The sequence below is a fragment of the Schistocerca americana genome, chromosome 6, assembly GCF_021461395.2.
Source record: "Schistocerca americana isolate TAMUIC-IGC-003095 chromosome 6, iqSchAmer2.1, whole genome shotgun sequence".
In the NCBI taxonomy this organism is placed as follows: Eukaryota; Metazoa; Arthropoda; class Insecta; order Orthoptera; family Acrididae; genus Schistocerca; species Schistocerca americana.
The window spans coordinates 294,915,468-294,935,454 of record NC_060124.1 but is presented as its reverse complement, the minus strand read 5'-3'; positions in this window follow the sequence as shown (position 1 = coordinate 294,935,454).

Genomic DNA, 19,987 nt, shown 5'->3' with positions numbered 1-19,987 from the left:
ATATTTAAAAAAAAGAAAAGAAAAAAATTCTGGCGCCCCCAAACTGTCTTTCCGGCGAGAAAAATGTCTAGGATTTTTTTTATTACATAGCGTGATGGTTTTTCTTCGTAAACTAGTCACATGTTCTGGTACAGTGATTTGATAGCGTGAAGGTTTGTAACATTGGAATTATGCTTCATTCACAAGCAAAACGTTAACTGTATTGTCAAGTTTGATTGGGAACTCGAAGTACCACGATCTTGCAAACAACTGCGCACGTTCTGACTTCGGTGAGTTGTGCTGCTGTACTGTAGGTTAACATTTACAGTGCTTGCGGCTGTTAGTTTGTTAAACTTTGTCCTAATATTAACTACTTTAAACATAGTAAAACGAAAGAGGAAAATAAACTATAAAACACTGCAAGAATTCACTTTTGTTAAAGCAGAAACGGTGGGTATTGTAGATAACGTGAAAATGAATTATTATTAAGCCTTTAGTGACCAAAATTCTACCGTGAGCTGTTTTTAACTCATATGTTAGGGATTTTTTGTGCATTATTTTGAAATTGTCCAGCATTTGTTTATATAATGATTTGGGAACAGTAGGTACGACATGGTACATGCTCCTGACGAAAGAGGCATTGGAAGAACATTAGCTGTTAGCCGCGCTGTCAGCCAAAGTTACCCTTTGGTCTGAGGAGACGATCCAGCCATATGGAGAGAAACATGAAGCTGTGCTGAGGTACACTCACTACAGTGCCGCTAGGTACGTTGTCCGAAAATCTGGTCGCTATGCTACCTCTCTCCACTCCGTGTAGTTACAATATTCTTATTTAAGTTACTGATGGTGTGAGGAAGCAGACAGTGGCAGGCTTGAACAAAAACAGTGATTGTTAGCAGATCACGAACTGTACTGTTTATCACTGAGTAGGTTACAATATATTAAGTTTAGAAATATTCCGCATACCACCATGCGAAACTTATCGTTTCACACTGACACCTTAAAGCAAATAAAACACAGCATGAATAATAATATCAAGAGCAAATCATTACGTACATCCGATCAATGCACTGTCACTCACTCACTCACGCTCGCGCGCGCGCACACACACACACACACACACACACACACACACACACACACACACACACACACACACACTCACCCACACACATACCGTCTCACCACAACTCGAAACGACAGTTGACTGCAGATCAATTAACAATAATCAGCCACAACCCCAAGTATTGACAGCAGGCAGCGACTACTCTGGAATCCTAGCGTCACTCAACCGTTCTTTATAAACTGTCCCATAGCATATACAAAAACTGTAAGAAAGAGTCAAATTAGATCGGAATAAATGAATCCAGCGGATAATGAAATGTGAATTAGTACCAATGATTGCGGAAACTCAACTATGTAAATTACGACTTCCTATGTTAAACTGCGTGTGTGGGTAAATGAGGAGCAACTATGAAAGCAGCTTGGGCTCTGCAGAGAAGAGGGAGTCACCCCAAGTCCTACTCGCAGAATCGCTGCTCACTCTCCCTGCCAGGCATGTATAACGCCAGTCCGGGCTGTGTTTCGTAAAATAGTAATTAGAACCAAAACCGTCGTCATGATTAGTTTATGAACTCAGGAAATCCAGGTTTCATCTCCTTGATGGGTTAAAGAGCAGAGACTACCTTTTGCAAGCTGTGTGGCCACGGAATGTGCTGGTTAGCGCCAGAAATCCATTCTACAGAGGAACCTTGCCATAAAACGTCAGCTGTTAACATGACATCTTAGAAAGTGGAACGCGAATACAAATTTGGAGCTCCTTTGAAGTAGGCAGGCAGTCAATCTCAGCCATAAAACGTGGGCTGTTAAAGCATCTTAGAAAGTGGAAAGGGAATACAAAGCTATAGCTTCTTTGAAGATCGTGGAACGCTGGCAACTGCAAATGTGCTGCCAAACCGAATGTCTAAAGCAATGTGTAAACGGCTGCTATTGGACCATGTAAACAATTTAGGAGATGGGCTAATGAGAGAAACTGGGCTTACACAGGCCTTACTGGATTGACCAACGCACAAATATAGGCAGAAAGAGGAAGTAAGTCAGGCACATTTTGGAGCACCAAGAATACCAACCACATGACATATGAGTACGAGAGAGACGAGTTTCATTTCATTGGCAGGACACTTAGAAGATGCAACGAGTCCACTAAAGAGACAGCTTACACTACACTCGCTCGTCCTCTGTTAGAATATTGCTGCGCGGTGTGGGATCCTTACCAGGTGGGATTGACGGAGGACATCGAAAGGGTGCAAAAAAAGGGCAGCTAGTTTTCTATTATCACGTAATAGGGAAGAGTCTTTTTTTTTGTGGTTTTAGGGCGCACAACTTCAACGGTCATTAGCGCCCAGACTACGTTAGGAATGCACCACGAGGCACAAGTTTAAAACAGCAACTAAACGGGAAAACACGATAAAAGATCGACAGGCATAGGATTAAAAAAACAGCATGATCAAATGTCCTTAAACAGGTTCGTCAATTTGATAAAACCAAGAACGCGAGCAGCTGCTCCTGGGTCATCCGCTAAAATGGCATCGAGAGTACATGGCAGGCCAAGATCAAGACGCAGTGTAGTAAAATCCGGACAGGACGTTAAAATGTGGCGGACCGTCAGCAATTGCCCACATGGGCAGAACGGCGCCGGCGCAGCCGTCACCAGATGGCGATGTCTGAACCGGCAGTGTCCAATTCGTAACCGGGCCAAAACTACCTCCTCCCGCCGAGAGGGGCGTGAGGAGGACGTCCAAGCCGCGGGAAGAGGTTTCAAGGCCCGAAGCTTGTTGTCCGTAAGTGCAGCCCAATCGGCATGCCACAGCGATAAAATGAGCCGACAAATGACCCTGCTACAATCTGATGAAGGGACACAACAAGAAGCTGTCCGAGGCTGGAGGACCGCAGCCTTGGCCGCGGCATCTGCAGCTTCGTTCCCAGGGATACCGACATGACCAGGAACCCACATAAAGCTAACCAGAGAACCGTCGTCCACCAGCTGCCGAAGAGAGCGTTGGATCCGGTGCACGAAAGGGTGAACCGGACACGGATTACTGAGGCTCTGGAGTGCGCTCAGGGAATCGGAGCAGATGACATAAGCAGAATGTCGGTGGCGGCAGATGTAAAGAACAGACTGGTAGAGGGCAAAGAGCTCAGCTGTGAAGACCGAACAATGGCCATGGAGCCGGTATTTGAAACTTTGTGCCCCGACAATAAAAGAACACCCGACCCCGTCATTGGTCTTTGAGCCATCTGTATAAATGAAGGTCATATTAATGAACTTCGAACGAAGTTCGACAAAACGGGAGTGGTAGACTGAACCGGGGGTAACCTCCTTTGGGAGCGAGCTGAAGTCAAGGTAAACGCGAACCTGAGCCTGGAGCCAAGGTGGCGTGTGGCTCTCGCCCACTCGAAAGGTTGCAGGGAGTGAAAAATTAAGGTGTTGAAGGAGGCGACGAAAGCGAACTCCAGGGCGTAGCAGGGCAGAGACATACAACCCGTACTGACGGTCGAGAGAGTCGTCAAAAAGGAACGATAAGACGGGTGGTTGGGCATTGCCAGTAGCCGACAGGCATACCGACAAAGCAGTATATCGCGCCGGTAGGGCAGTGGCAATTCACCAGCTTCAGCTTGAAGACTCTCGACGGAACTAGTATAAAAAGCTCCTATTGCAAGATGTAAACCCCGGTGTTGTATGGAGTTGAGGCGGCGTAAGATGGATAGCCGTGATGAGGAGTATACGAAGCTCCCATAATCCAGCTTGGAGCGGACGATCGACCGATATAGACGAAGTAGGACGGTGCGATCCGCTCCCCACGACATACCACTGAGAACACGGAGGACATTTAAAGAACGGGTACAACGGGCAGCCAAATATGACACATGTGGAGACCAGCTAAGTTTCCTGTCAAATGTAAGACCTAAAAATTTTGTTGTCTCCACGATTGGGAGAGCAACGGGACCGAGTCGTAAGGACGGTGGGAGAAACTCTTTGTAGCGCCAGAAGTTAATACAGACCGTCTTCTCGGCAGAAATACGGAAGCCATTGGCGACACTCCAGGAGTAAAGACGGTGAAGAGAACGCTGAAGACAGCGCTCCAGGAAACATGTACGCTGCGCACTGCAATAGATGGTAAAATCGTCCACGAAAAGGGAGCCTGATACATCAGCTGGGAGGCGATCCATTATTGGATTGATCGCTATGGCGAAGAGAGCTACGCTCAAAACTGAGCCCTATGGCACCCCATTCTCCTGGCGAAAGGTGTCTGACAGTACAGAACCCACACGTACCCTGAACTGTCGATCCATTAGAAAGGAACGAATAAAAGAGGGAGGTGACCGCGATGGCCCCATGTATGCATGGTGCGGAGAATGCCCGCCCTCCAACAGGTGTCGTAAGCCTTCTCCAAATCAAAGAACACAGCCGCGGTCGGGCGCTTCCGCAAGAAGTTATTCATAATGAAGGTCGACAAGGTAACCAGATGGTCAACAGCAGAGCGGCGCCTACGAAATCGATCTTGTACATTGGTAAGTAGGCGTCGAGACTCGAGCAGCCAAACCAATCGAGAGTTAACCATTCGCTCCATCACTTTACAGACACAGCTGGTAAGCGAGATAGGTCGATAACTGGAAGGCAAGTGCTTGTCCTTCCCCGGCTTAGGAATCGGGACAACAATAGACTCGCGCCAGCATGCGGGAACATGTCCCTCAATCCAGATGCGATTGTATGTACGAAGAAGAAAACCTTTACCCGCAGGAGAAAGGTTCTTCAGCATCTGAATATGAATAGAATCTGGCCCTGGAGCAGAGGACCGTGATCGGCCAAGTGCGTTTTCGAGTTCCCGCATGGTGAATGGGGCATTATAACTTTCACAATTCGAGGAGCGGGAGTTAGGTGGCCTAGCCTCCTCTGCCTGTTTGCGGGGGAGGAAGGCAGGGTGGTAATGAGCGGAGCTCGAAACCTCTGCGAAAAAGCGGCCGAAGGCATTGGAGACAGCCTCAGGGGCCACAAGGACGTCATTCGCGACCTTCAAGCCAGAAACTGGTGAGTGGACCTTAGTGCCAGATAGCCGGCGCAGGCTACCCCAGACAACAGGAGGAGGAGTAAAACTGTTAAAGGTGTTTGTGAAAGCAGCCCAGTTGGCTTTCTTGCTTTCTTTAATAATACGACGGCACTGCGCACGTAATCGTTTATAAGTGATAAAATTCGCCACTGTAGGGTGGCGTTTAAAGGTGCGTAAAGCACGTCGACGAGCACGTAAAGCGTCTCTACATGCTGCGGTCCACCAGGGGACCGGTACGCGACGTGGAGAAGTAGTGCGAGGGATGGAATATTCAGCAGCAGTGAGAATGACTTCCGTAAGTGTGCGACCTGACTATTGCAGCTTGTGAAGGTTTGATCCTGAAAGGTCGCCCTGGAAGAGAAGAGCCCCAGTCTGCTTTGGAGATGGTCCAACTAGCTGAGCACGGAGAGGGGGTATGATGCAGGAGATGGATGACACATGGGAAGTGGTCGCTCGAATATGTATCAAAAAGGGCATACCACTCAAACCGGCGTGCAAGTTGGGTAGTACATACAGAGAGGTCTAAATGGGAATAGGTGTGAGATGTGTCCGAAAGAAAAGTAGGGGCGCCAGTATTGAGGCAGACAAGATTGAGCTGGTTGAAAAGGTCTGCTAACAGGGAGCCCCTCGGGCAGGATGCTGGAGAGCCCCAAAGGGGATGGTGGGCATTGAAGTCTCCAGTTAACAAAAATGGTGCAGGTAGCTGAACAATAATTTGCATCATGTCTGTCCTGGTACGGCAGACGACGATGGAGTGTAAACGGTACAAATAGAAAATGTAAAAGTGGGGAGAGTAATTCGGACGGCAACTGCCTGCAGGCCGGTGTGCAATGTGATGGGATCGTAGTAAATATCACCCCGTCCAGCAACATAACCCCTCCATGAGCCGGAATACCTACCACAGGGGGTAGGTGAAAACGCACAGAGGTGTGGTGTGCCAAGGCAATGTGATCGCATGGGCGTAGCTTCGTTTCCTGGAGGGCTACGACGAGCGGACGGTGCAAGCGGAGTAGCAACTTCAAGTCCTCTCAGTTGGAGGGAATACTGCGAATATTCAAGTGAATAAGTGCAATCGTGAGAAAAAGAGGAAGATGAAAGAAGGGGTCACCTCGAAGGCCGCTGAGGGCCTGGCTTCGAGCGAGTACTGCCCCGCTATCAGTAGGCGGACAGTCATCGTCCATTGGTTCTATAGGTGCAATGGCCATCTCGTTAAGATGGCCGGTAGGAGCAGCTTCCTCCGCCGGTGGACGGCCAGATATTCGGCTACCAGCGGTGCGGCCAGGCGAAACGGATGACGGCCTGGGGCGGCAACCGCTGGGTGGCGCAGGAGAAGAAATGCGCCGTGGCGGAGAAGGAGAACTGTGCTTCCTATGAGCCTTCTTGGATGGTGTTTTAGTGGAAGTACTGGTCGACAGCTGGGAGTGCGAGGTACGTAGGAAGTCTGCACGGGATGGTTCCTTCTTGAAGGCCCGTGCATCTGATTTCTGGGTCTTCGTCTTGGCAGAAGCTGATGAAGGTGCTTGTGTTGGAGGGGTGACGGGAGGAAGAGGAGACGTCGACCGCGCGATCTTAGCACTGGTCGAACGGACGACCGTGGTGCCGAAGGTCAGATCGCATGTCTGCGTCGCCACTTCCCTGGTAGTCCGACGAGAGGCGAGGACAGTACTGTATTTTCCCGCTGGGAGCAGCGTGGGCTTCCTACTAGCAAATAGCTTGCGAGCAGCCGAGGTGGACACTTTCTCTTTGACCCGAATTTCTTGGATACAGCGTTCTTCCTTGTAGATGGGACAGTCACAGGAGGACGCTGCACGGTCACCCTGACAGTTCACACAACGAGGAGACGGAGGTGGACAGTCAGTTTCATGGGCATCCCTGCCACAAGTGACACATTTAGCCACATTGGAACAAGACTGGCGAGTGTGATTAAAACGCTGACACTGGTAGCAGCGCGTAGGTGTCGGGACATATTGGCGAACAGAAATAACCCCGTAGCCCGCTTTGATACGCGACGGCAGCTGAACACTGTCAAAGGTCAAGAAAAGTGTCTGGGTCGGTACAAGTTCATTGTTGACCTTTTTCATGATTCTACAGACAGCAGTCATGCCCTGCTCAGCGAGGAAAGTCTGAATCTCCTCGTCAGTCAATCCGTCGAGTGATCGAGTATATACCACACCACGAGACGAATTCAAAGTGCAGTGAGCCTCCACCCAGACAGGGAACGTGTACAGGAGTGTGGCGCTCTCAGTTTCTAGTAACAAGGTACCATTACGCAACCTGTTACACGACTTGACAGATCCGGCTATGGCATCCACGCCCTTCTGGATAACGAAAGGGTTGACAGAGGAAAAATCCTTGTCGTCCTCAGATCGAGAAACTACGAGGAACTGTGGGGCAGGCGGTAGTACTTTTGTCACTGGTGGCTGGTAAAGTTTCCGTTTATGGGCAGAAGTTGAGAGAGAGAAGAAGAAGAAGAAGAAGAAGAAGAAGAGAAATCCATTGCAGAGGAATCCCTCATGATTGCCATTGTCTCCAATGGCGCGCTCCTTCCTTGTGGGGACCCTCTCAGAGGGCACTCCCGCCTTAGGTGAATGTTTACACCTCAGGTCACACCTCCCGAGAAACAGACGGAGGGACCAATCGGCATGGTCAGAAGGTATCAGCTCAGGCAATCACCCCTCCATGGGCCTGGCCTTTACCAGGGGGTACGTGCGTGCCTTACTTGTCTACCCAGGGGGAGGGGGGGGGGGGGGAATTACGCGTTACCCCGTCATCGGCTACGCGTGCGAACGCGTGGGTTGGCCTTCAGGCGTGCACAGGAAGGAAGGAAGAAGAGGAAAAAGGAGAGAGGGAGAGAGAGAGAGAGAGAGAGAGAGAGAGAGAGAGAGAGGACAGACTGTCTCAAACGCCGAGGCGGAGACCAGAGAAGGCAAGGAGAAGAAGGCAATGAGAACGCAAGGAGAAGAAGACAAGGGAAAGAGTAAGGAAGACAGTGAGATGGAGAAGAGAAAAGAAAGGAACCAACCAAAGGAAGGAAGAAACGAGAAGTGAAAAAGCAAAATGACCGCAAATAGAGGTCGTGGAACCGTCCGTCTCCGGACGCAGGCGCTAACTACCCCCTTGAGGGGGAGGGACTCCTTTTAGTCCCCTCTTACGACAGGCAGGAATACCTCGGGCCTATTGTAATCCCCGGACCCGCAGGGGAGAGGGAAGAGAGTGTGGCAGATAAGATCCGCGAGTTGGGAAGGAAGTCATTAAAGCAAAGACGTTTTTCGTCGCGACGAGATCTATTTACGAAATTTCAGTCACCAACTGTCTCTTCCGAATGCGAAAATATTTTGTTGAGCCCAACCTACATAGGTAGGAATGATCATCAAAATAAAATAAGAGAAATCAGAGCTCGAACAGAAAGGTTTAGGTGTCGGTTTTTCCCGCGCGCTGTTCGGGAGTGGAATGGTGGAGAGATATTATGATCGTGGTTCGATGAACCCTCTGCCAAGCAGTTCAATGTGAATTGCAGAGTAATCATGTAGATGTATCTCGTATTACTCATCTTACTGGTCAGCACTCACAGGAATTAGTATTCAACCAATCAAGATAACTGAATGCCGGAAACACAATACACGTTTTCCTTGTCGGAAGTGCTCCGCAGATGACTTCTCGCCATCAAGGCTCGTCTGAAGCGAGAGGTTCCCATCTGACTGAGTTGACCATAGACGGAGACAAAGATGAGTAGTTGGTACAGCGCAAATAACTGATTTTACTGTCACTTCAGCTGCCACATTCGGATTATAAGTGAGACCCAGCGAACTGTAGGGAAAGGTAACCGTTTCTATCAATTTTCAATAATTTTAGTCTACGCTCTGGTGACTTGTTTGCAGTTAGAGGTTCCACGTGTTTTAACTCCAGGAGTAAATGCGCACACACGTCCTTCAACCTCTATCTACTAACCTATGACAACCACGGAGTAACTCCGAAGAATGGGAATGTTTTGTTCAGATATGAGACCACTAGATTCTCGCTCCAGATTTCATATCGAAGTTTGCCAAGGCATTAGGTCATTCATTTCAATGATCAGTCGATATTTTCGCGTGAATTTGATCACGTATCCATAAGAAACTGAGAGTTCATTGTGTATTTACACATTCAGACGAATTCATGCATCATTGATTTGACTGATTGTGATTTACCGACTCAGACACCACAGGACCAAATTAATGTATCTAACTGAAGATAGGAATTAAAGATTCCTATTAAAGTACCCAGACGGTAGGCAAGAGCTAAAAACACACAGTAACCTTAAAATAGCCTCGGTTAACCCATCGGTACCTGCAATGTGCACTCCGCGGATCGATAAATTTGCGATGAAACGTTTCAAAGAATGACAAATATGTCGAGGCGGATATTGACCAACTGAATCAGGGCAACTTTTCCGATAACGCATCACGTTCAAACTGTTGTCACGACAGGTATTAGATATAAACTGCGAAACTGTCCACTCATCTCATTCATAAAGACTAAAGATAATTCACTGTTCGTTTATACGTATCCAGATAGAACCATGCAATGCAGAGTTAAGAGGCGGATCCACCAGATAAAATTAGGTGTTCTCAGCAGGTTTGATCGGGGTATCTCAGTACTTAAAATATGGACTAGTCACTGGAGGTCACCTCAGTGAAGAATACATCAGGGGTATTTCAATCCTTTTAAAGCTACCCACGTCGACTGTTCGTGATGTGACTGTGAAACGCGAGGGAGCCATCACAGCTAAAGCGAGATGAGGCATACCCCTTGGCCATGGACCGTTGAGGACTGCGGATGTTGGTTGAAAAAAAAATTGCTTGATATCAGCGATTAGAATCACTCGTGATTTTCAAAGTGTTACGGGTAGTCCAGAACGCAAAATCACTGTGCTCAGAGATTGAAAGCAATAGATTAGAGCGGTCGAGAAGCTCCTCATAAGCCACAAGTTTCTGTAGTGAACGCTAAGCGACACTTACGGTGTTGTAAAGAGTGACATCTCTGGTTAGTAGATCACTGATTTGGAGCGACGAATCACGCTAAGCCCTCTGGCAGTCCCATCGAAGGTTTTGAGTGCGGCGAATGCCAGTAGAACGTATCCCTCCGTAACGTGTAGTCCCAACAGTGAAGTATGGGGGGAGGTAGTGTTACGGTATGGGGGTGAATGTCGTAGTTAGGGTGTAGTTCCTGTATTACGCTTTGTGAAGCTGATTCCGGCAGAATGTGAACATATTTTAGATCATTGTACACTGTGTACAGTAGAGAGGATTCGTCCGGAAGCGATGATTGTTTGTTTCAGCATGACAGGTTGACCTGTTATAAAACAGCATCTGTGAGGAGATGGTTTGCGGGCAATAACGTACCTGATTTGGAATAGCCTGCCACAGAGTACCGGCCTGAACCCTGTGGAACACCTTTCCGACGAGTTAGGACGTCGACTTCGCTTTAGATAGCAGCGTCCGACACGACTGCCTTCTCCTGCTTCAGCTCTTGAGGGAGAATGGGTTACCATTCCTCCAAAGACACTGACACCTCACTGACAGTGTCCCTAGGAGAGTTCAAGCTGTCATGACGGCGATGGATGGAGACGCCACATATTAATTCCCAATGGCTTTTGACCATGTACCTTAGATCAGATAATGTATAAGCACAGTCAGTTTGAACATGTAAAACGTGTTTGAATACACTGGTTTACCCATTACAACCAGCAGTTCCTATGTTCTGATGAATATGTTAAAATTAATAGCTGTTAGATAAGCGCACCTGAACTATCTTATTTGTAAAACTAAACCAAGTTCATTGCTGAGACACAGTTGATAAAGATAGTTAGTGCTGCATGCACTGAGCAGCCATTTAGACGGAAGGACCAATAACCTATAGTCTCAAACACATGAGAATCATGAATTCTGTCAGGTGTGTCAGCACGAACTGCAGTTAAATGGGTTGATAGGAATGAGAGAGTGGACGAGTCCTGTTTCGTTGTTGTTGTCAATTCTATTTCTTGAAACAATTGGTTTTGTTGTTGTGGTCCTCAGTCCTGAGACTGGTTTGATACAGCTCTCCAATGCTACTCTATCCTGTGCAAGCTTCATCATCTCCCAGTACCTACTGCAGCCTACATCCTTCTGAATCTGCTTAGTGTATTCATCTCTTGGTCTCCCTCTACGATTTTTACCCTCCACGCTGCCCTCCAATACTAAATTGGTGATCTCTTAATGCCTCAGAACATGTCCTACCAGCCGATCCCTTCTTCTAGTCAAGTTGTGTCAGAAACTTCTCCCCAATCCTATTCAACACCTCCTCATTAGTTATATGATCTACCCATCTAATCATCAGCATTCTTCTGTAGCACCACATTTCGAAAGCTTCTATTCTCTTCGTCTAAACTACTTATCGTCCATGTTTCACTTCCATACATGGCTACACTCGATACAAATACTTTCAGAAACGACTTCCTGACACTTAAATCTATACTCGATGTTAACGAAGTTCTCTTCTTCAGAAACGCTTTCCTTGCCATTGCCAGTCTACATATTATATCCTCTCTACTTCGACCATCATCAGTTATTTTGCTCCTCAAATAGCAAAACTCTTTTACTACTTTAAGTGTCTCATTTCCTAAGCTAATTCCCTCAGCATCACCTGACTTAATTCGACTACATTCTATTATCCTTGTTTTGCTTTTATTGATGTTCATCTTATACCCTAGTTTCAAGAGACTGTCCATTCCGTTCAACTGCTCTTCCAAGTCCTTTCCCGTTTCTGACAATGTCTTACAATGTCATCGGCGAACCTCAAAGTTTTTATTTCTTCTCCATGGACTTTAATACCTACTACGAATTTTTCTTGTGTTTCCTTTACTGCTTGCTCAATATACAGATTTAATAACATCGGGGAGAGGCTACAACCCTGTCTCACTCCCTTCCCAACCACTGCTTCCCTTTCATGTCCCTCGACTCTCATAACCGCCTTCTGGTTTCTGTGCAAATTGTAAATAGCCTTTCGCTCCCTGTATTTTACCCCTGCCACCTTTAGAATTTGAAAGAGAGTATTCCAGTCAACATTGTCAAAAGCTTTCTCCAAGTCTACAAATGCTAGAAACGTCGGTTTGCCTTTCCTTAGTCTAGTTTCTAAGATAAGTCGTATGGTCAGTATTATCAAAGCGATTTTGATCGATTTGCGTAAATTTAAGGTTTCGTGATTGACTTCGACGTTTAAATCAATGTGCCATGCATCGCAGCCAACTGTCGTGCGCCATGGGCCATAGATGACAGGGGTGAATAACGACTGTGGGGGTGTGCACAGGCGAATAGATGCCCAATTGTTGGACTGACCGACCGAATGAACCAAGCGATTACAAACAGTATCTGCTCAAAGACCCTTTGGCGATTGGCGAAAGTTGCTGCCTGTGGGCCTCAGCAGCAGTGCAGTTACCCTAGTGTTTTGGTATTATTTTGGTGGCAGCTCTAAATTTAAGTATGCAGTGTGTGAGGTAACGGGTGAGTTGTGGCGCCTTGGAAATATTTTATGTTCGGAATTGGGGCGGCCGTACAGCACGCTCGTCAAAGCAGGGTCCGGCAGCAAACACATGGTGGCAAACGTTAGCCGGACGAGAGGGGCACCCACAGCGCATGGTCCAGCCGCGTGGTTGGGACTGCGTCGAGGACGGTGCTTTGTGTCGATGAAGGAGATGTCTATGCCGGGAGTGCCAAAGAAGTCGGACTTCGTGAAACCCTACCGTCAGACATTTCTCAGTTCGTAAAGAAATTAATAGTAGCCAGATGAATCATGATACCTCAAAAAGAAACATGTACATTGCTATTATCTACACGACGATTTTGATGGTGTAAGCAGATTTTCAATAACTTTAAACTAATAAAGTTTAGTATCTGATGGTAAATTATACAAGTAACACCCAGCAACGAATTTCCAAACTATAAACGCTTTAACCGATTTTGTCGATCGCCATGTCTTTAGAAAGCTATTAGTGTAAACCTAAATTGGTATGAATTGTAGGCATGTAATTTGAATAGTACATGACTTAGGGGAGGTCGAAGTGGCCGATTACTATCGATCGCGTCAGGCTAGAAGTACTCCACAGTTACACGAAAAAACGGTAGCAGCATGCTTATAAATATATTGATTCATCTATGTCCTTGTTAATATGCGATGTATGCTATTCATCAAGAAACTGGTCAATTATTTACTGTGTTTTAGAAAGCACAGACACATTACGCTCCTGGCCTACCTTTTGCTTGTTTTCTTTTGATATATGTTTATTTAATTGTTTATGTATTTAATATTGTGCGTTAGAGCGTGTTAATGGTCCAGCTCGAGGAATATTTATTTAATTTCAAGTTATTTAAATGTAACTCCAGTATTTCGTATGTGTTTAAATATGTTTGTGAGTGTACGTTGCATAGAAGACATGGGGCGAGCGCTCTAACCAATCGCAGCCCTTGTGAATGGGGAGAATGTATGGAAGCGACTTCCGGAGAGAGGACACGGGGGCAGTTGGAGAGAATACGGCAGTGGACACGGAAAGTGCTGGACGCGACGGCGCAGCGGATGCACGGTCTCGAAAGAGACTTGGAGTGTGGAGCGGTTTGCGCGTGACGCGAGAGATGGAAATAGTTCGGAGTGCGGACTTGCGTACTAGTGAGACTTCAGTGAAGACGTAGAGTGCGTTTAGAAGTGAATATCTCGCGAGCTATGTTATTGTTAATAACTAATTACGTGCAGTAGGAATCTATTGTTTCCCTGTTATTCTACCTACATTTTATTTAATTGCTGGACCATCGAGACCAATATGTGTTACGCAGAAATACACCGCATTCTCAAAAGTACTTCTGCTATCGTTCTCATCATTTAAAGTCGGTAAGATAGTACTCGCAGATTTTATTTAATTGCAATCTTTCATTTATAAATTTGTATGTTACATTCATAATTTGCAGTTGCCGAGTGATAGAAATCTTTGACCATTAGATTCATTTGTGGGTTCTTATAGTATACTGTAGACTCAGCGGTATTAAGCCTGTAATGCGGCAACTACGTATCCCAGCCCCTAGGCAACGAAATCAGCCAAAACTTTTAATATTTCAACGTTGAGTCGGAGGGTGCCTGGTCGTATTGGAAAGCCCGCAAGTGATTACAATATGCGATACTGCCTATAACTTACCTGATTGATCTTACCTCTGAACAATACGATAACCAGTCACTAAAATTTGCTGGCATTATAAGTCTTATGCATTTTAATTTGACACACAAGTCGTCACAACGGCACCAACATAGCAATTTCCACAATTGCGTTTGCAGTTGGCAGATTGCAAATTTTCGGAAATTTGTGGTAAGTTCCTGTGGGACCATACTGCTGAGGTCATCGGTCCCTAGGCTTACACACTACTTAGTTTAAGTTACGCTAAGGACAACGCACACACCCATGCCCAAGAGAGGACTCGAACCTCCGACGGGGTGAGCCGCGGGGACCGTGGCAACGTGCTTTAGTCTACGCGGCTACCCCTCGCGGCTTGGCGGATTGCACGTGTGCCATAGTTTGCGAGCAACTTTCAATACGGAAAGCTCCCCATACAAAACACACAATCCAGTCACATTAATGTGACCACCGCCGGTATTCGACGTTATCACTGAATAACCACTTACAGACGGTTGGTGACAGCATGTAGCAGCGGAGGGTTACGGAGACTGCTGAGGGGACGTGGAAAACTGTGCAGACGTTGTCGTAATGCAGAAATGGAACGATTTGTCTGACGTCCAAAACGGCCTGATCGTTGGCTTTCGGGCCAAGTGCGGAAGCATTTCCGAAACGGCTGAGTTTTTAAACTGTTCGCACGCAGAATTGGTTAAAGTATGCCATGTATGGAAAATTGGTGCTATCCAAAACTAGCGTCGAGGCAACTGTGGTGTGCCATAGGCCATAATTCACAGGGGTGAATGACGACTGTGGAGACGTGTACTGGCGAACAGACGTGCAGTTGCTGAACAACTGACCACTCATATGAACCAAGGGGCTACCAACAATGTCTCCTCAACTACTGTTCGGCGAAAGTTGCTGCGTTTGGGCCTCTGAAGCAGGCATCTCGTTCATGCACTCATGGTGATTGCTGTTCATCGGCGACGAAGGCTCGAATTTCACATCAGCACCGCAACTGGATATCCACTGAGTGGCAACAGGAGGTATTTTCAAATGAATCAAGTTCTATGCTTCATCAGACGGTTGGAAGTTGGGGCGTAAGGCTGTGCAACAGAAATTGGAAGAGTCCCTCCCCCACTGGGATGATTTACTGCCGAAAGTTACCGACGCCATCGGTCCGTCTCCTGACGTCACTGCCTGATTTCCAATCATAGCGCTTTATTTCAGCGTGCGTGGGAAATCACTTTGGTGGGAACCAAAATGTCTCAAAAACTACACCGGCTGCGTTGGTGAAAACTTACGGGCTTCCAGCAGCGCGGGGCTCTCTCTGACACTGAGGAAAAGCGTTTCCCAATGCTGACAGATATGGTTCTCTTACAAAGGTCATCCGCCATCGGGCCCGTAAATATCTGCAGATCCCAAAACAGTTTTCAGTTCAAACTGGGAACAATTTTGAGGGCACTGGGAGACTCTGGAGAGAGAGTCTAACATTGGAAACAATACGCCTCCCTGCATTAGCAGCAGGACACAGCCTGTCGCTTTGCGACTCCCCGTTCTCTCGGCCTTTGCGCAAGCCTCACTCTGTGGCCAATATCGGCCACGAATTCCGGCACGCTCTCTGCCATTCTACCTGCAGGCGGTTGTTCCCACCTTCCCAGAATTCCGGTCCATTAAGGCGGCCAGGCGGTAGCTATTCGATCAGTGCGTTTTTCCCCTCATAGCGACAGAACAAGCAGATTACAAAATGTCTGTCAACAGACGAAAAATCCATCTCCAACTGTCCAGTGTAATCAGATGGTGAGTCACGCATTACACAGTTACCTCAAACCCATTTCATTAAATGTCTTAATAGGGAGCAAGCCCTCACGATTTCCATCTTTGAATGTATCTCTGGGTGTCTGCAAGGAGCGATACAGGGCAAAATGATTTCTTAAATCTATTATCTATGGAAGGATAAATGAGTGAGTGAAGTTTATGGAATATCCCCAAGGAAGAGTAATCCATCCACGAAAGTGGTCACTAAAAGAAATCTACGATGCCGGAAAAAAATAGCAACACCAAAAATAATAATGTAGAGTAATGAAACTTCGGGAATACATTTGTCTAGGGAACATATAAGTGATTAACATTGCAAGATAACAGGTTACTGAACACGAGACAAGCCATGGCAAATGTGATATTCTAGTACATTAATAACTAGTGTAACCGCCCGAATGTTGAATGTAAGCCTGCAGACGTGCCTGAGTTGTGTTGCACAGGTGCCGGATCTCAGTTTGTGGGATGGAGTTCGGTCAGTACAGACACAGTTACAACTGCTTGTGGATGACCCTGGAATTGTCGCGCGATGATGATCCACATGTACTCGATTGGAGACAGATCTGGTGATTGAGTAGGCCAAGCCAACATGTTGGCACTTTCTAGAGGAGCTTGGGTAGAACAGCGGCATGTGGGCAAGCGTTATCTACATTTATACTCCGCAATCCACCCAAAGCCGTGTGGCGAAGGGCACTTTACGTGCCACTGTCATTACCTCCCTTTCCTATTCCAGTCGCGTATGGTTCGCGGGAAGAACAACTGCCGGAAAGTCTCCGTACGCGCTCGAATCTCTCTAATTTTACATTCGTGATCTCCTTGGTATAAGTAGGGGGAAGCAATATATTCGATACCTCATCCAGAAACGCACCCTCTCGAAACCTGGACAGCAAGCTACATCGCGATGCAGAGCGCCTGTCTTGCAGAGTCTGCCACTTGAGTTTGCTAAACATCTCCATAACGCTATCACGCTTACCAAATAACCCTGTGACGAAACGCGCCGCTCTTCCCTGGATTTTCTCTATCTCCTCCGTCAACCCGGTCTGTTGCGGATCTCACACTGATGAGCAATGCTCAAGTATAGGTCGAACCTGTGTTTTGTAAGCCACCTCCTTTGTTGATGGACTAAATTTTCTAAGGACTCTCCCAATGAACCCCAACCTGGTACCCACCTCATCCTCTTGGAAAACATCCCATGAAATGCTGTTAAAGAGTGGCGGTACAAGAAGTCGAATCACAGGATTGACATACAAATTTGTAGTCAGGGAGCATGGGATAACGATGGAGTACGCCTGCTGTCATACGAAATGGCACCGCAGACCATAACTCCGGGAGCAGGTCCTGTGTGTGCAGCGCGCAAAGAGGTTGGTTCTATGCACTCAACTGGCCTCCTTTTGACGAACACAAAGCCATCACTGGCACCGAGGTGGAACCAGGTTTCATCAGAAAACGTAACAATCCTGGCCTGGTCTCTATAAATTCCCGCTTGGCACCAGTTAAGTCGCAAATGGCGGTGTTTTGGGGTCATTGGAACGCACGCTACAGGGCGTCTGACTCTGAGCTGTCCTTGAAGTAACGAATTTGTAACAGTTGGCTGTGCCACTAAGCTGCTAACTGCTGCTGCATATGCAGGACGATGCTTCAGGGCCACGCGCTGAACTCGATAGTCTTACCTCTCGACAGAGCCACGTAAACTACAGAGTCGGTCTTACTGCGACTGTGCATTCCCGGGACCACCACGGCCAGCAATCACAAGCAGTGTCCACATTCCTGCTATGCCTTTCTACAGTATCGGAAAAGGAACATCCAGATTCTCGTAGCCGTATTACACGACGTTGTTCAAACTCAGTGACATGTTGATAATGGCGTCTTTGCCTCCTTATAGGCGCCTCAAAGGTAATTAACTCTCATGACCTTTACAACATTTATTTAAAGCAAAGCTGACTTGCATTCTCACAACAGCACTACTAGAGTCACTCGTACGCGACTGGCGTGAAATGGGAATAGCCCATCTTTTAGGTGTAGAAACACGCATTCCAAATTTCAGTTACGTCACACAACTCCATCTTGGGTTTGCGATTTTTTCCGTCAGTGTATCTTTAAATACTGTTCTTAGCCTAGAATCTTAGAGGAGTTGAACTGTTGGAAGAGATCGAGAAGGTGGAAAGAAGCGATTCGGTACAGGTTTAACAGCCAGCTTCTAGTTAGTCCAACAATTGTTTCACCTGATGATTATCATTGTCATTAAAATGAAATTCCGAGTTACGCAGAAAAAATCAGCTATTATTTTCCCCATATTATTCTCGAATGGACTGAAGAGGTAAGAATGTTACTCTTCCACTACTGCAGCGTCTGCTACTGCTGCCAATACTGTGCCTGGTGAATATTTATTTTGTCTCATCTGCTGGCTTGTCAGCGTGATGGATTTGCAGTATAGTAACAAAAATAAACTCAGTATCATGAATTCTGTTTATGCGTATTCATGCTGTAGACGTTGTCTTAGTGTACAAAATTTCAAGCCTAGTTACCCACGGTGTTGTCAGCGGACTAAGAATGTACACCTCTGCCTAACCACTGAGACGAGGATGTATTGCCGTTTCGCTCCTGTGGCCAGACTACTTCAGATGAGGTTTGGTATTAGTACAGTGAAGTTTATTTTAAACTAAAGTGAGAACAGATATTTAGCAAATAATGTATTATGTAGATCCGAAATAAATAACAATAACATATTTCAGCTGCTTTTAACGCTGGTGCAGTTGGTTAAGCTGGTCCCGCAAAAACTCTGCATGGTGGAAAAGAATATATGTTGTTCAATTTAAAATAAATAAATGTGTGTTGCTGAGTGAATTCACACGAGAACAAATTACAGCACGTCTCGTGCGCATTTGAGGTCAACACAGTCAAAATATAATTACGGTTAATAAAAATTATTGAATTAAATATACATACTAATGAAGTAATTAGGAACTCAAATGTGTTTGAAAGTGGCTTTTATATTTCGGTGTATTTGTGGTTATCTGCTTCATCTGTTTCAAATTAGAGTGATTAATGTGCTTATCATTAAATGTTGCAAAACATGAAAAATGTAATTACAACTCATCTGCACTTTTGGGGGCATCAGGTCTCATTTACACACTCTGTCCCCATCGAATCCTATTAATTCAGCTGATTCGTAGAGAAGTAATGTAACAGATCTAGTTTTAGTTACCTGGGCTATCATAAAGAAATAAGGATATTTGTATAAAAAACGTTTAACCATATTTGTGCAATATGTTAGTACTGTTCGGTACCATTTTTTTCCCAGAATATATGATGTTCAAGTTAATATTTGTCAGAAATATAAAATGATGGAATTTTCAGTATTTCTGCTGTCAAGGGATATAACATCGACAGAAAAGTTAACAAACCAGTTTGCGAAATAACTTTGTTTTTGGTAGATGGAGAATTCTTGGTGGTTTAAGCCCATTTGCTACGCATCAGTATTCACTTGATTTTAGAATCAACAAAGAATAACTAACTATCGTCCGTCTATCGTGTCTTATAATGTGACTTACGTAGTTACTCCGAGTTTTCTGCATGCACGAATGATTACGTCCCAAAAGTTTATGACATGCAAACTGAGAACTTAAATATAACTAGATTTCCGTTATAGGAATTATCTGTGCAATCCACAAGAGTGTACAAATTGTATCAAGTGTACAGCTACAGTATATGAATATACAGAAAATGAACACTAAAGAGGATATGTCACTAACTGCTAGATATTAGCATCTGATTAAGCATTTGAAGCGATTTTAACTCACAGAATATACTACATGTGTTCATTGGATGCACTGCTCGTTGACTTAAACTTTGAGGCCGAAAATTTCGGTGATCGATGTACTTAGCTAGGCAGCTATTGGAGTAAGACTATTGGACA